We start from the raw sequence: 16,851 nt of genomic DNA, 5'->3' as shown, positions 1-16,851 counted from the left end.
CAAATAAATAATAATAATAATTATAAAACATCCAACATTCCACATAATATCTTCACTTTATATTTTTTTCCATGTTTTTTCCGTTCTGGAAATACTTAACCCCAAGCTATGGATAGCACAATACTATCACCTCTTCCACTTTCTGAGCTCAACATCTCACTCATTATGGAGGGATGCTGACTCAATTTTTCAGTGTGTGTGTGTGTGTGTGTGTGTGTGTGTGTGTGTGTGTGTGTGCTGTGTGCGTGTGTGCGTGCTTGTGTGTGTGTGCCTTCTACTTTACTACTAAAGCAAATCAATCATTTGATGTTTTCATCACTGATATCTGCAATTACAAAAAGACCACATGTTACTGCATTCAGCCAGAAATTTTGATCATACAGATGATCATTTTTCCTTCCTTCGTGCTCTAATTTTACTGATGAAGATATGAAGCCAACTCACACTATCATATCATGACATGTCGAAACATTAGCATTTACACAGGTCTTCAACATTATGTGACACACATGATATCACATCACATCCCTGTCAAGATTTCTTAGGAAGAAAGTTTTGATAGTGATGTTGATGAAGCAAAGAGTATTGTCATCTGCTGGCATCAGTCAGTCAATTAATCTCGTTATTCGCCCATTGCCGATATATGTTGTTTGGATACAGTCATCAGTAGTTAACCAATCTCCCCTGTCTGCACCCAGTAGCTGAATGGTCAGCATGATGGATTGTAATTTCCTCTGGGACAGGGTTCGATTCCTGGGTGGGTCAGGGAATTTTCTCCACCCAGGGACTGGGTGCTGTGCTGTCCTCATCATAATCCTACCATCCTTTTTGACTGCAGGTCACTGAAGTGGCGACAAACTGAAAGACCAGCACCCGGCGAATGGCCTGCTCAACGGGGAGCCCTGAGCGTATGGTTAAATAAATGGAACCAATCTCCCCTGTACTCACCTTAGTTCTGTAAGTTATTTTGAGTTTTATCTCTTCTTAATCTTTATTTTATTATTTTGCTTTATTTATGTGGCAAATTACAAATGTTGCATGACAACTTGGATATCATGTCATGTCATGTCATTTTGTTTAGGCCAGTACCAAACAGTGAAATTATGTTCAGAGACGCCATCCATTACACAAAAAGTGTGAGTGCACTATCGAAATTGAGAAAATAACAACGAAAGAGTTTATTAATGACCAAAGCAAACTTCATAACATATATACTAATGATTTTGTGTGGTAAACTGCTTAGAAGTGAAACATCATTTCAAAACAATGACTTGTATTTGTCTTTGAATATGTATACTTATATACACATCAAACAATATGTATAAGAGGTAACTAGAACCTGTGTACCTTATGCATAATTTTTTCAAGAGCACCTAATACCATCATAAACAATTGTATTTTTTCTTCCATTAGAGCTGACATTTTCACTTTGAAATGTTATTTTATACAAATTGCTTCATCAACTTATGTGGTTATTTATGAATAGTGCAGGGGTTATCTCAGGATTTGTATTTGTATTTCTTTATTTATCCTGTAAATTGTGATTTAGTATATACTTTGTACAAACAACACAGGTAAGTGAGGTTTGATACAAGTTTTATTTTGAAAAATCATTCAATAGATGTTGAATATTGGTAGCATAATTATAAAAACAATAAGATGATTGAAAGAATACTAATGTTAATGATATGTGATCAGTTACATTATATTTTCTTGGTATTCCAAAAAGTCAGAAACAGCGTAGAATCAGTTATCCGACACATATTCTTTCCATTTCACTTTAAACTTACATAAATTCTATATCTGTTTCAGATAGGATGGCATATAGTTATACAACATAATGCCAGTATGATACACTCCTCTCGTATAAATGTTTGTACTTATTTTATTGAGATGCATGTAATGCTTCTGCCTAGCATCGTTAGAATACAGTCCACAGTTATGCTTGAAGGTATTTTCTCATTTCAATGTGCTTTCTTTTATGAAGATCAGTACTTCGTGAATAATAAAGCCAATTCACACTGCCGTCATGGTTTGTCACCTTTTGGTATTATCACATCAGAGTGTATTCACATTGTCCATCACATCACGGCACAATAATTCAATTACAGTAGTGTTACTTCTGGCATTTCTAGATTTTTTTGGAATATGCCATTCATGACTGATGAGTTGAAAATATCTGTTAATTGTTCTATGATAAATACTACACTTGATTTCAAGATAATATCTGGTATATCATCAGATTCAGCTGAATATTTATTGGGTAGTCTATTTATTACTATAGATAATGTCTCAGGTGTTGTAGGAGATATCAATAGTGTTCTCATATAAATTATTGAAATGGAATGTAGTGCATTGCTGTTGGTTGTGAGTTGTGATGTTTGGTAATTATGTATTGTGCTATGTGTGAAAAGTACTTGTTCAATTTACTAGCCACTACTGTAGGTTCAGTTATTTTAGTATATTTTCATGAAGTTTTATGTTGTTGTTGTCTAATTATAGAGAATCTGTTTCTGTTGTGATGATATTCCAAGTTGTTTTGATCTTGGTCCTGGCCCTGGAATTTTCTATTTATTTGCAATTTTTCACCTCCATTGCTTTGTATATAACTTGTCTAAGTATTAGTTTGTATTGTTTAAACTAGTAAAAAACAAAATTTGTGGCTTGCTTTGAAGTTTCATGTAATTTCCTTTTATTCTAGCATGATATTTCTATTCCTGTTGTGATTCAATTAATTCGACGGCCCACAGAATCTATTACTGATGTTTGTTTAGAAAAGGCTATTTAAAAAAGTTTGTATGTGGCCCTAAAATTTAGCAAACTTGTCATTTGTGTTGTTTGAAGTGTAAACATCGTTCCAGTTTGTTCTTATCAAGAAAGAACACAAATAATCTACTTATTTATCATAGAAATTCTTGACATTACCTCTAGTTTTCTGGAGTCCATTACTGTAAAAACTAAATAATTTTTTTGCTTTTATATATCTGAACTTGTTAATGAAAGAATACACAATCCAAAAATTCCAAATCATCACAGAACATTAGTAGTTTGCGACTAAAGCAAAACAAAGTAACAAAATGAATAAATTAAAATCAATAAATACAAATAAAACTAATAGAAATAATTAATAAATCTTTTGAAGAAGACCACTTTCTAGATGCCCTAAACTATGTAGATGTAAAACATGTGTTTGGAAAAGTTGAAGAGAAGAAGTGGTAATGCAAGAAATGGTTATTGCACAGTTTCATGGTTAACTGTGAAATTTGAAGTATCAGTAACAGATTTACATTTATTAGTTTAATAACCATATTTTCAACAGAAATTTAAAGTCTGTGTTCAAAATGTTCTCCGCCAACATCCAAGCAAAGTTGTGCACATCGAAGCATGTTAAGGAAAACACTTTTCAGTACTCTTTGAAAAATGTTCGAAATTTCTTCATATATGTCGTTTTTTAATGTGTCAAGTGTTCTGGGATTGTTGCGGTAGACTTTAGCCTTTAGAAATCCCCAGAGGTAAAAGCCACATGGTGACAAGTCGGGAGAGCAGGGTAGCCACAAGCCCTTACTAATGGTCCTCTCTTATGTAAAAATCAATATGTATATGAGCTAAGGACATATCCAATGTATGAGAAGTTGCCCCATCTTGCTGGAAACATGCACAACATTTTTCGTTCACAGTTAACGGAGCAGAAAATTCATCATAGAGGTGCAGGTAAATATGTGTGTTGACAGTTTGATTGAAGAACAATGGCCCGATAATTCTGTTACCAGATGCAGAACATCATGCACCAATTTTTAAATTGTGTAACCGAGTTGCAGTATGCTATGGGGATTCTCTGTAGCCCACTTTTTTTTGTTTTGTGAATAAACTTAACCCGACAGATGAAAGCAAGCTTCAACTGTCGAAAAAAGGAGGAACGGATCAAGATGCCCGTTAGCGACATTTCCAGCAACCAATTACAGTAATGTGCACGCTTACCCTTGTCTGCTTCTTTACTCACATGATAAGGTTTCATTTTTAAGCCATGAAAGACGCGTTGACATTACCTGTGTGATATTCCACATTGCTATGATAATCGTCATGTTGACTTGTAGGGACTTCATTCAGTGTGTGCAATCACCTTTGCCACAACTTCTGGTGTATGTACAGTTGGTGCCTTATTTCTCTTTGAACTAAGAACACTGCCTGTCAAACACCACTTTCTCACTAGATCCTGAATCGTCGATTTTGCAGGAATATTACATTCAGGAATCTTTTCATGGCAAGTGTATGAACAACTTGATTGGATTTAGATTGCACATATTCTTTGACAATGAACACTTGTTCTTCAGTGGAGTAGGGCATGACAGTGAAGTAATGGTTTATAAAGACTACTTTCCATATGTACTACTTACCATAATTATCACCTTAACATTGTGGGTCACTATTAAATCAACATTAATTATCCTAGACATAACAATATTTATAGACTTCTTCAAAAATACCGAAACTATAATTCAAGCAATTACCAAGAAATAACAATATCCTTAGAAAAATTATATAATATACCAACATTCAATATTATATTAATAATAATTATTATTTATTTATTGTTAGCACTATTAGCAGTAATTACTATTATTAACCAGGGGCCTTTTCGTAAAATAAGATAATTTACTAATGAATAAACCCTTATGATTAAGACATGCTTTAATTACAATTATTAACAACTCTTTAGTTGATTTACCCACTCCAACAAATATTTAATTTTGATGAAGTTTTGGGTCCCTACTAGGATTGTGTTTGGTAATTCATATCGTAGCCGGACTATTTTTAGCTATACATTATACATCAGATATTGAAATGGGATTCAGTAGTGTAGTACACATCTGCCAGGACATAAATAACGGTTGAATTATTCGAACTTTACATGCAAATGGAGCATCTATATTTTTTATTTGCATTTATTTGCATGTAGGATGAGGAATTTACTATGGATCTTATATATATATATATATATATATATATATATATATATATATATATATATATGAACACCTGAATAATGGGTACAGTAATTCTATTCTTAGTTATAGCAACTGCATTTATAGGATACATTTTACCTTGAGGCCAAATATCATTCTGAGGTGCAACAGTAATTACTAATTTATAATCAGCATTCCATACTCAGGAACATATTTAATTCGATGAGTGTGAAGAGGATTTGCTGTTGATATCGCAACATTAAATCGATTCTTTACATTTCATTTTGTATTATCATTTATTATTGCAGCTATGGCAGCAATTAACTTACTCATCCTCGATCATACAGGATCTAATAACCCATTAGGGCTAAACGAAGATATCGAAAAAATTCCATTTTACCCATACTTCACTTTCAAGGATTCTATCACATCTGAAATAATAACATCGTTATTAATTATGTTATGTATAATTAACCCCTAACTTCTAGGAGACCCAGATAATTTTGTACCTGCCAATCCATTAGCAACACCAGAATGATATTTCCCATTTGCATATGCAATTCTATGATCAATTCCTAAGAAGTTAGGAGATGTTATTGCACTATTCTTATCAATTAGAATCTTAATAATTTTACCATTCTATAACAAAACACCTCTCCGAGGTATCCAATTTTATTCTATCAATCAGATCCTATTCTGAATTATAGTAGTTGTTGTATGTTTATTAACATGAATTGGCAAACGACCAGTTGAAGAACTTTATACCATAACAGGACAGAACATAACAATTATCTACTTTACATACTTATTAATTAATGTCCATGTTGCAAATGCATGAGATAAACTAATTAAGGAATAAATAAGTTAATTAGCTTGGGAAAAGCATATGTTTTGAAAATATAAAACTAAAAGATTAACTCTTCTATTAACTTCTCTTAAAAAATTACACTAAATAAATGAGATATTTAAAATCTTTAAACCAACAAAGAAAATAAAAAATTTAAAGATAAAAGTAGAAAACTTTTTCAAGCTAAGTATATCAACTTATCATAATGCAACTGTAGTAAAGTACCTCTGACCCAAATAAAACCAAAAGATATAATAGCAAGGTTAATAAAAAATATAAAAGAAAAAAATCACCTCCTAAAAAATTAAAGCTAACAATATTCTTATAAAAACAAGTGTAGTACACTCAGCTAAAAAAATTAAAGTAACACCACCTGCACCATATTCGATATTAAAGCCTGAAACTAACTCAGATTCACTTTCAGCAATATCAAAAGGGGTACGATTAGTCTTGGCGAAACAAGAAGCAAAACAAGCTAAAGCTAAGAGAAAAGAAATAATAATATATCAGCAATAAAGCTGATAATTTATAAAATCAAACATGTTAAAACTACCAATTAAAATAATTAAAGACAACAAAATCGAAGCTAAACTAACTTCATATGAAATTGTTTGAGCAACAGAACGGAGGGAGCCTAATAACGAATAATTGAATTAGAAGATCATCCAGCAATTATAACAATATAAACACCTAATCTAGTACACCATATAAAAACAAAAGCCCTAAGAAAAAAACATATATGGGTTAAATAAGGAAAAATTACTCGAACAGCCGAAGAAATCATTAAATTAAAAGCAGGAGAAAAATAATAAAGTAAATAATTAGATATAATAGGAATAGGCTGCTCCTTATTTAATAGCATCACTAAAGGGCTGTGGAATCCCTACAAATCCTACTTTATTTGGGCCCTTACGAATCTGAATATAATCTAAAACCTTTCATTCCAACAAAGTTAAAAAAGCAACACTAATTAAAACACTAATAAGTAACAAAAGAAAATTTAAAATAAACATAAATAAATCAAAGTATCAATGCTATTTGTGGAAAAATCTACATAAATTAATTCTAAATTGAACACAATAAACTGTCAAAATAGTAAATTAATTAATATTAAAAATATATTTGAAAATATTTTAACCATATGGTCTTTTCGTACTAATATGGATTAATAGTCTTAGGATAGAAACCGTCCTGGCTCAAGCCTGTCTAAACTCAGATCATGTAAGAATTAAAAGTCGAACAGACCTAATCACTGGGCTCCTACACCCAAAATGTTTCTTAATCCAACATCGAGGTCGCAATATGCTTTGTCGATATGAGCTCTCAATAACAAGTATGCTGTTATCTCTAAGGTAACATAACATTATGATCATAAATTATGGATCAAAACAACAAACATATATTATGAAACGTCCCCTTAGAACAATTATACAAGACTGTGCTTAAACTGACACACAATATTTTTAGCGCAACGCAATCTGTCTTTCAATAATCCCTACAAAAGAATGGCCCTGACTAACATTAACCTATAGATAGCAAATGAAAGATTTTAATAGAGAACAAACAATGTATTTACCTTAATAGTCATAATATATATAGCAGTTCATGACATCCAGTCTTACAAATTTCAAAACTCCGCCATCTGTCTCCCCACATCCACCACTACTGGCGGCTCACCTCCAACTGCGCAACACTATGCGCTGCTAACATCCAGCTGCCCAACACTACAATGGCAGACAACAATGCAAACTAGCCACAGACAGCACACAGCACAGCCAGTGATTTTCATACAGAGCACTGCGTGGCGTTACCAATAAGAAAACCTAAACAGCCTACTTACAATATCAATGATATAATAATGAAGAGTTTATTTATTCTTCATATCACCCCAACAAAACATCATCAAATATAGAAAGGTAAACAAAAAACCATATAAAAGTAGAATGTTAAGCTCTATAGGGTCTTCCCGTCCTAAAGAAGAGTTTAAGCCTTATGACTCAAAAGTTAAATTCAAAAATTTATTAAGATACAGTTGATTTCTCGTGAAGTCATCCATTCCAGCCACTAATTAAGAGCCTAATAATTATGCTATCTTCACACGATCAAAATACCAGGGCTCTTTAAAAATGAACTCAGTGAGCAGGCCTGACCTCAAAATATTTTCAAGAGGACATGTTTTTGATAAACAGGTGGAAATAAATTTTGCCTAGTTCCTTGTAATAAATTTACAAGTTAAGAATTTTATGCAAATAAATATACTAATTCTATTATTATTACAATGATTTCAAAATTAAATCAAGAATCTTAATAAAAAAAAACCTAAAACAGTTATAAAATCAAAATATAAAATAATGAACTAAAATGTAATCGTAAAGATAGCTGGTTTAAAGCTTACTATTATATTTTTAAAAAATAAATTATAGGTTAATAACTCCAAAGCTTATCCCTTAAAAAATAAATAACTTAATATTTATAGTGAAAAAATTAAATAAAACCAAATAACCAAAAAAAACTTAAATTTTTTTTTTAAGAAACAAGATATCTTAGGAAACGATTAACATCTCAGTTCTATAAATAATTTAATAATAATTATGATACATTAACAATAAATTATTTACAAATCAATCCAAATCAAGACAAGTAAAATAAATACTAAAAATTTGATAAAGCCTGATTCAAAAGGTACAATAATTAAAATCGACTTTAAAAAATTTTAAATAATATTTCATAAAACATTTACATTGGCAATATACAATAATTTTAAAAATCAATTCTATATAATGCACTAAGACAAAACCAACAAATTTATTTATATTAAATAATTAAATAAACAAAAAATTAATATAATAAAATAAGTAATCAAGACATCCTGTTTTGCACAGAAAAATTTTCTGTGTAAGTGAAACACTTTACTAGTAAGTTATATCTTGAAACTCTTCCTAGATACACTTTCCAGTACATCTACTATGTTACGACTTATCTCATCTACATTGAAGCTACTTTAAAATAATCAATACAGAATAATCAATAATGAGAGCGACAGGCGAAGTGTACACACCTCAGAGCCAATATCACTTAAATTAAATAAATCAAACTACTATCAACTCCACCTTCATCAACAGTATTTCACCATCAAATCCGTTATAAACAAAAATCAATTGTAACCCACCTCCTCTTAACTATAACCTGCACCTTGACCTGAAATTTTTATAATTATAAATCTTGATAATTATAACTCTAAAAAGATTCTCTGATAACGGAGATAAACAAACAAATAAATTAAGTAGAGTAAATCGTGTATTATCAATCATGGGGTAGTTTTCTCTGAATGGAATGTGAAACTGCCAAATTCTTTGGGTTTAAAGACCTTAAGTAATAGTACCCTGTTAAATATAATTAACATTTAAAATAATAGGGTATCTAATCCTAGTTTATTATTTAAATTTCACATACTCATAAAAACAGCGACAAATAAATTTTAACAATTCACAGTAAAAATTTATAATTTGACCCTAATAATATAAACAACTCTTTAAACCAATAATATTCACTTGTATTAATCGTATACCCACGGCTGCTGGCACGAATTATGCCGATACTAAATCAATTGCTAAATCAAAAAACACTTAATAATTAAATCAAATTACTGTAAAAAGAACAGAACTTACATATAATACTAAGAAATACATAAAGAAGCAAGAATAAAACCTTTAGGAACAAAAAATAATCAAGTTAAAGATTAATCAAAATAGGCAAAAAGAAAAGGTACAAAATATTTAAAGAAAAAGAAAGAAGAAACTTACAAATAATAGCAAAAGAAGAGAAACAGACCCCCTTTCATGACCACAACAACTTCTCTATTATATATATATGAAGAAAGATATGGAACACATATACCAATAAATGTATTGTATTCTTTCTTATTTAATCTTTCTTTTCACTAATATTAAAGAAAGATTGAATAATTAAAAAAATATATTTGATACAGTATGTAAATTAATGTAATAAGTTGTTAATATAAAATTAACGATATTAAGTTACCTTAAATATTAATTAATTAAATAATCTAATTATAGATAATTATGTCATTATTTTATGATAATTAATATAATTATTGATATTAACATGAGATATTATACTTAATATTATTTATCTTATGTATTATATCCAATTTTAATAATATTTAATATTAATTTATATTATTATTATATACTTATAATACAATAATTTATTTTAAGGTAAAAAGATAAGTATCTATAATCCCCAGTAAATAAATGTATTAAATTAATCACTTAATAATAATAAGATAAACTCATAGATATTTATATTTAATTATATGTAATATATTAAATTAAACTATTTATTCTATACATATTTATATGTACTAAACGAAGAAAATATGCCTAAATCGAAACAAGTAAATTCAAAATTACCAAAACAACACACAACCTAATTAAAAATAAAACTTTTAATTTATATATTAAATAAATGAAGTGCCTGATTAAAGGGTTATCTTGATATGGTAAAATAAGTAAATAAGAATTTCCTTCATTAAACAAATTACAGAAGTAAACTACCTCCTTTAGTATCAAAAACTAATGTGCATCATACACCTTAATTTAACATGGTAATCTAATCAAGCTAATGGGTTCATACCCATTTACAGGGGTATCAATCCTCTCCTTTTTAATGACCAACAACTCTACAAAACTTCACTTCCTATCAACATTAATGATAGGAACGATTCTGTCCATTTAATCAAATTTCTGTTTTGGGGTTTGAATAGGACTTGGGATCAACTTACTTTCACTTATTCCACTTATAACTTATGTAATATATTAAATTAAACTATTTATTCTATACATATTTATATGTACTAAACGAAGAAAATATGCCTAAATCGAAACAAGTAAATTCAAAATTACCAAAACAACACACAACCTAATTAAAAATAAAACTTTTAATTTATATATTAAATAAATGAAGTGCCTGATTAAAGGGTTATCTTGATATGGTAAAATAAGTAAATAAGAATTTCCTTCATTAAACAAATTACAGAAGTAAACTACCTCCTTTAGTATCAAAAACTAATGTGCATCATACACCTTAATTTAACATGGTAATCTAATCAAGCTAATGGGTTCATACCCATTTACAGGGGTATCAATCCTCTCCTTTTTAATGACCAACAACTCTACAAAACTTCACTTCCTATCAACATTAATGATAGGAACGATTCTGTCCATTTAATCAAATTTCTGTTTTGGGGTTTGAATAGGACTTGGGATCAACTTACTTTCACTTATTCCACTTATAACGAGAAATAAAAATATAAATATAAATATTTTACTGTCCAAACAATAGATCCGACAATAATATTATTTTCAATTTTGTTCATTCAAATAAAGTACCCAGCAGGATGGGAAACAATCAGATCTAGATTATTATTAAAGACTGGAGCTGCACCCTTTAATTTCTGATTTCCAGAAGTCATAGGCGCTTCAAGCTGAACTAACTGTTTAACATTAATAACATGACACAAAATTGCCCCAATAATGGTACTATCACATTGTATTCAACTAAGAACCTTTATTTGAACCATTATCATTTTAAGAATTGTTATTGGTGCAATAGGAGGTTTTAATCAAACATCTTAACGACAATGTCTAGGATAATCTTCAATTAGACATTTAGGGCAAATAATCAGATCCTTAACAGTCATAGAAAACATCTGGGAACTATACTTTATTATTTATTCTCTACTAAGACTAATCATGGTCTTATTATTGAAATAAATAAATTTATTGTTTATAAATGAGATTTAGTCAGTTAGAAACATAAAAACTGAAATTAAATTCATAATATTTTATCCCTACTATCTCTAGGTGGTTTACCACCATTTCTTGGATTCCTACCAAAATGAATTGTAATACAATCATTAATAGAAAAGAACACAACAACGATTATAACTATTATAGTGGTATTAACTACAATTAAACTTTATTATTACATACATATTAGATTCTCGGCTCTAATTATGTCATATACCGAAAATTCATGATCTACAAAGATAAAGTCTCAAAAATAGAGAATTATTCTTCCTATAACCGTAATAGTTTCAACAATAGGATTGATTTCAACATCAACCCTAATCTCATTGTACGAAGAAGTTAAGTATATCAAACTAATAACCTTCAAAGTTATAATTAAAAGAATAATCTTTTAGGCCTTAGTAAAACTTAACACCTCTAGAATTGCAGTCTAGAATGATAATTGAATATAAGATCAGAGTATAGATAGAGTGCAAATGTCTCATAAGTAGATTTACAGTCTACCATCTAAAATTCAGCCATCTTACTGCAAAAATGATTATTCTCAACAAACCATAAGGACATTGGCACTTTATACTTTCTGTTTGGAGCATGAGCAGGAATAGTAGGAACATCAATAACAATACTTATTTGTGCTGAACTAGGTCAACCAGGATCTCTAATTAGAGATGACCAGATTTATAATGTTATTATTACAGCCCTCACATTTGTAATAATTTTCTTCATAGTAATGCCTATTATAATTTGTGGATTTGGTAATTGTCTTGTACCATTAATAATTGGTGCACCAGCTATAGCATTCCCACGAATAAATAATATAAGTTTTTGATTAATACCTCCCTCATTAACCCCTCTTCTTACATCTTCTATAGTAGATAATGGTGCTGGTACAGGATGAAAAGTTTACCGCCTCTAGCAGGAGCTATTGCACACGGAGGTGCATCTGTAGATCTATCCATTTTTTCACTACACTTAGCAGGTGTATCATCAACTCTTGGCACAGTAAACTTTATTACAACAGCTATTAACATACGATCAGAAAGTATAACTTTAGACCAAACACCTTTATTTGTTTGGTCTGTAGCTATTACAGCCCTTCTTCTTCTTTCACTTCCCGTTTTTGCAGGAGCTATTACTATATTATTAACAGACCGAAACCTAAATACATCATTCTTTGACCCTGTGGGAGGAGGAGATCCGATTCTATATCAACACCTATTCTGATTCTTTTGGCACCCAGAAGTTTACATTCTAATTTTACCAGACTTTGGTATTATTTCACACATTGTATGTCAAGAAAGAGGAAAAATTGAATCATTTCGAAGGTTAGGTATAATCTATGCCATGTTATCAATTGGATTAATAGGATTTATTGCATGAGCACACCATATATTTACAGAAGGAATGGATGTTGACACACGAGCATACTTCACATCAGCAACAATAATTATTGCTGTACCTACAGGAATTATGGTATTTAGATGATTACCTACATTGTATAGGACTACATTCAAGTTTAATCCACCATTATTATGAGCTCTAGGGTTTATTTTCCTATTTACAATTGGTGGACTAACAGGGTTAGTACTAGCAAACTCATCACTTGACATTTTATTACATGACACATATTATGTAGTAGCCTCCTTCCATTATGTCCTATCTATAGGAGCAGTATTCGATGATACCCACTATTTACAGGATTAACTACAAACAATAAATGATTAAAAAGTCAGTTCACCATTTTATTTATTGGAGTAAACTTCACATTCTTCCCTCAACACTTCTTAGGATTAGCAGGAATACCACGACGATATTCACACTACCCAGATGCTTATACATCATGAAATGTAGTATCAAGAATTGGATCTACAATTTCTATTGCAGGAATTATTATATTCATTGTAATTATATGAGAAAGAATGATTACAATCCGACCAATTATATTTAGAACTAATATAAGAAGATCAACAGAATGACTACAAAATAACCCACCTGGAGAACATAGTTACTCAGAATTACCATTAATCTCTAGATTATAATATGGCAGATTATTGCAGTAGATTGAAGCTCTACAAATAAAGGTTTGACCTTTTATTAGAAAAAGCATTAATGGCAACATGATCAAATTTATCCCTTCATGATGGAGCTTCACCATTAATGGAGCAACTATCATTCTTCCCTGATCATACTATGGTCGTATTATTATTAATTACAGTAATTCTAGGTTATGCCCTAAGTTATATGGTATTTATTGTCTATAAAAACCGAAACATACTTCATGGACATTTAATTGAAACCATCTGAACAGCATTACCAGTAATTACCCTAATTTTCATTGCTCTCCCATCGCTACGACTACTTTATTTACTTGATGATTCAGTAGTTGCAATAATCACAATCAAAACAATTGGACGATAATGATACTGTAGAAATGAATATTCAGACTTTATAGACGTAGAATTAGACACCTACATAAGAACAAGATCAAGATTTAGAAAACGACGGCTTTCGACTTTTACATGTAGATAACCGAACCATTCTGCCAATAAATACAGAAGTATGAGCATTAAGAAGAGCATCAGACGTTCTTCATTCATGAGCAGTACCTGCTTTAGGGGTTAAAATTGACGCCACGCCAGGTCGACTAAATCAAGGAACATTTACAATAAACCGACCTGAACTATTTTTCGGCCAATGCTCAGAAATTTGTGGGGCAAATCACAGATTTATACCGACTGTAATTCAAAAAACTTCAGTAAATTTATTTATCAAGTGATTATCTAAGGCGTTAGTTAAAATGTATAACATTAGAGTGTCAATCTAAAATAACTAAACAATTAGTATACCTTGAAACATCAGATGACTGAAAGTAATGGTCTCGTAAACCAAACAATAGTAAATTAACTACTACTTCTGATGGGGAAATTTAAATCTAAATTCCTCAAATATCTCCTCTCATATGATTCTCCCTATTCATTATATTTTCAGCTACCTTATTCCTACTCAAGCAAATAAACTTTTTCTCATTTAAACCTAACCTCATTAACAGAGCAGAAAAAAGATGAATTGAGATAAAAAACCTAAATTGAAAATGATAACAAAAGTATTCTCAACATTTGATCCACCAACTAATATCATCAACTTGTCATTAAATTGAACTAGAACATTCTTAGGACTATTATTAATCCCATCAAAGTTCTGACTTACGCCATCACGGATTAATATTATCCGAAATAAATTAAACCTAGCTTCACACAACGAATTTAAAACATTACTAGGACAAGTATTATTTAATGGTACAACATTCATCTTCATCTCAATCTTAATTATAATATTATTTAATAATTTTATAGTACTATTCCCTTACATTTTTACTAGAACAAGCCATTTAGCATTAACATTTGCAATCGCTCTGCCTATATGATTAAGATTTATATTATTTGGATGAATTAATCATACTAACCATATATTTACACACCTTGTACCACAAGGAACACCACCTGCATCAATATCAATTATAGTATTAATTGAAACAATTAGAAACCTCATTCAACCATGTATACGAGCAGTACAACTAGCAGCAAACATAATTGCAGGACACTTATTATTAACCTTATTAGGAGACACAGGACCATCTATAGCAATAAATTTAATTTCACTACTAATTATTGGACAAATACTTCTATTAATTCTAGAATCAGCAGTAGCTATAATTCAAGCTTATGTTTTCTCAATTTTAAGAACTTTATATTCTAGAGAAGTATACTAAACCTATGTCTACAACTCACTCAAATCGACCATTCCTTGACCACTAACAGGAGCAATTGGAGCAGTAGTCCTAGTATCGGGATTAAAAAATGATTCCACCTATTTAACATTAATTTATTTATGATTAGATTCGGAATTACCTTATTAACTATAATTCGATGATGACGAGATATAGTACGGGATGGAACCTAACAAGGATTACATACAGGAATTGTATCAATTGGATTATGATGAGATATAATCCTATTTATTGCATCAGAAATATTGCTCTTTGTACTATTCCTCTGAGCCTTCTTTAGAAGAACACTAGCACCAAGAGTTAAGCTAGGAATATTATGACCCGCAATAGGAATTTAACCTTTTAATCCTATACAAATTCCATTACTTAATACAGCTATTTTTTTAGCCTCAGGAGTAACCGTAACATGAGCATCACAGTTTAATAGAATCTAACCACACTCAAGCATTACAAGGATTATTCTTCACATTACTATTAGGATTATATTTCACAATTCTTCAAGCATATGAGTATTGAGAAGCACCTTTCACTACTGCAGACGCAGCATATGGATCAACATTCTTCGTTGCAACAGGGTTCCATGTAATTATTGGAACAATCTTCTTAACAACATGTCTACTTCGACGCTCAATAAACCAATTCTCACCAAGACACCACTTTGGATTTGAAGCAGCAACATGATATTGACACTTTGTAGATATAGTATGACTATTCTTATATATTTGTATTTATTGAGGAGGTAGATAATTGTTTTTCTAGTATAAATAGTACATTTGACTTCCAATCAGAAAGCTTGATATAAATCAAGAAAAGCAAACTTAATCCTATCTACAAGAGTTTTTATTAGTTTTATTATTCCAATAATTGTTACAATCCTTGCAACAACGTTATCAAAAAAATAAATCTATGACCAGGAAAAAATCAACATTCGAATCTGGGTATGATCCAAAAAGATGAGCACGAATACCGTTCTCCCTTCGATTCTTCTTAATTGCAGTAATTTTTCTAATCTTTGATGTAGAAATTGCATTAATTCTACCAATTGTAATTATTTTCAAAACTTCAGACATTATAATCTGAACAGTACCAACAATGTTTTTTATTTTACTTCTATTAGGCAGACTATACCACGAATTATATCAAGAAGCCTTACAATGAGCAGAATAAAGGGTTGTAGTTAACTATAACATTTGGGTTGCTTAAAAAAGTATTGATATAATCAACCAACCTTAAGCAGAATGAGAAGCAAAATATTGCAGTCAGTTTTGACCTGTAAGTTCGGTAAATAATATGCTCTTATTCTTATTAATTTAAGCCAAAAAGAGGCGTATTACTGTTAGTAACTATTAAGTTCCAATTAAGGAAATGTATAGCCAAAATGAAAGCTGCTAACTTATATTAGCGGTTAAACTCCATTAACAT

Source organism: Schistocerca piceifrons, chromosome 10, assembly GCF_021461385.2.
Source record: "Schistocerca piceifrons isolate TAMUIC-IGC-003096 chromosome 10, iqSchPice1.1, whole genome shotgun sequence".
NCBI classification, from domain to species: domain Eukaryota; kingdom Metazoa; phylum Arthropoda; class Insecta; order Orthoptera; family Acrididae; genus Schistocerca; species Schistocerca piceifrons.
The sequence above is the reverse complement of the archived record's forward strand: the minus strand, read 5'-3'. Positions refer to the sequence as shown.